Consider the following 2,720-nt stretch of genomic DNA (forward strand, 5'->3'; position numbering starts at 1 on the left):
CATAAATATACTTTTCATCTCCCTTTAAAAGTCAGGTTATGTTTTTAAAATTTTGTTTTGAGTTTATTTCCATCATAAAGTTTAGTTTAAAAACTTATTAACTTTGAATGCATGTTTTAGATTGTTTGTAAATATCATGTTTACGTTCACGTCATATTCAAAGTTTGAAATGCTTATATTAAATTTATGATTTTCTCTTTTTCTACCCGATGCACATGGTTTTTGTAGAACAAAATGGCTTCCATAATGCAATAATCTGACGATATCGTTATTCAATTTTCTTTGTTTCGAATGACTTATTTTGTATGTTTAATTGCTACTTTGATTATATCTGATAAACATATTAAGCTTCCGATATCCGGAGCAATTGAAACTTTGTCACTTCTGACTGTCCGGAGTAAAATCGGCCATACGGCTTTAGCCACATAATATTTTGATTTATATATATGACGTAATTGTCAATCTTAAACTATTTTTATTTCAAATTATCTTGAATATTCAATGTTATTATACAGCCATAAACAAAAAACTGCCAAACCTAATTTACTAATCAATCTAAGAAAGAGTTTTTTTTTATTGTTCCCTCTGCTAATAACACACAAATGAACAGAAAATAACAGTAAAAAATCAAATAATATCAAAAGAAGAATACAGTTATGACTAGCTAAATAATAAAAAGGAGATCATATTGCTAAATTCAATACTGCAACAAATTGTAATGAAGATCTAAATTTTTACATAATGTTTAAACAAAATAAAGATAGTAAGATAGTTTTAGTATATTTTTATCACAACTTTGCATTAATCTGTCAAGTTTAAAACTATTGGGATGAATATGAAACTGGGAAGAAGAGATTTACGTCTAATGTCATTAAAGTACGACCATTCAATTTATCACCAATAGCTTGATACGGTCATAAGGATCAGAACTTATTATTATGATCAATTGTCAAATGTCTGCCTTTTTCAATTGGTAATAGGTGATTCATTGTTCTAAATTTACATAATAATTTGCCTATGTCAAATGGAAGTAAATCTAAACAATGAGTATTTTTATATGTACGATACACTAAGCACTTTAAAAGATATTGTTACAATATCTAAAGTAAGCTATCTTAACATAGAATTTATTCTAATATTTACCACAAGGTCAAGTTCTTTGATTCTTATCATACGTAATTAAACTGTGACTGTTTTCTAACTTGTAAAGATCCGTCAATTATCAACGAACTGTTTGTATCAATCTTGCCGTCACTAGTGTCCTTCCGGCAGTGATGTAACATTTTTTCTAGCACTATAAAAGGGTAGGGGAATCCATTTTGGGGGTCTTCTTCTTTTCGGGAATCGGATATGGGAAGCTTTCAGAAAGATTAACTTTAAACTTAGAAAAATGGGAATTTAATGGTATGAAAGTTTTGACTGTTTACTCGAACATGAAAATAATGTATATATTTGTGTATAATTGGATTTCTCTTGTATATAATCTGAAATAAAAAAAGTAGCTTAGAAGAAAAATGACTTATTTATTGTGTTACGCTACAAATAGTGTAAATAGAAACTGCTCAAATGTTGAGCTGGTGGCAACAAATTCTATATGACCAGTTTGATAAAGGTCTAATAAGAGGGTTACACTGGTGGCCAGCGGTGGGACTTTGTGGACTTTAACATGCTTTCAAAGAGGTGGTTGAATAAATATGTACTGTCGTTTTGTGTGAAAAATTATAATTCTGATTCTGGTGGAAAATAAATGGGATTTTCATAAGTGGGAAAAAATAACAATTCAAAAATGAGCGATCCAAAAGGGAATGTTAATTCATTTGCAGAAACAGTCCACCTCCAAGAAAACAGTACCCCAGGAAATTAACCAAGCCTCTAGCATCACGCTATCCCACTGTTATGATGTACCGCTGTCCCACTTTCATGCTGTCCCGCTGCCATGATGTCATGCTGTCCCGCTGTCATACTGTGACACTGTGATTTTTTCCCGCTGAAACACTGTCCCACTCTACCGCTGTCATACTGTGACGCTTTCCCTATGCAACGCTGTCCCACTGATCGCTGTCATGCTGTTTCGCTGTCATAATTACATGCTGTCCCGTTGTCATACTGTCCCGATGTCTCGCTGTCATGCTGTTCCACTGTCATACTGTCCCGCTGTCAAACTGTCATACTGTCACGCTGTCCCACTGACCTGCTTTGACGCTATCCAACTGCCGCGCTGTCCTGCTGTTGGTCCGTAAACTGACTAGTGGAGTGTGGGGGCAACCATTTCTAGTTACATAATGAAAATGAACTCTACAAACAATTTATCAGACTCTTGTGAGAAAATCAAGTTTCGTTTGCAAGAATCTTTTATTATTAACACTATCTTTATTACTTATTTATTTCTTTCAAATGTAATGATTATAAGAGAAATACATGCGCATTTTTATTTATTTCATTGTATCATTTTGTTCTGCCTGAATTGATTATATCATTTATATTTAACCGTGGCGTTGTTTGCCGACTGCCACGTTATTCTTTAGTATTATCTCCATATGGTCTATAGGTTCTTAATTTATTTTACCACACATTTTCTATTGTTTTTCCGTATTAGTCATTTCCGTATAGTTTTTTCCAGCCCCATTATTGAAAAATCATTAGCTTTGTACAACGTATCTCCTGTTTTACCAACATAAATATAACGTTCGCAAAGCTTACAATAGACTGTATACACCACA

The sequence above is a fragment of the Ruditapes philippinarum genome, unplaced genomic scaffold, assembly GCF_026571515.1.
Source record: "Ruditapes philippinarum isolate M1 unplaced genomic scaffold, ASM2657151v2 ctg1898_1_1_1_1, whole genome shotgun sequence".
Lineage (NCBI taxonomy): Eukaryota > Metazoa > Mollusca > Bivalvia > Venerida > Veneridae > Ruditapes > Ruditapes philippinarum.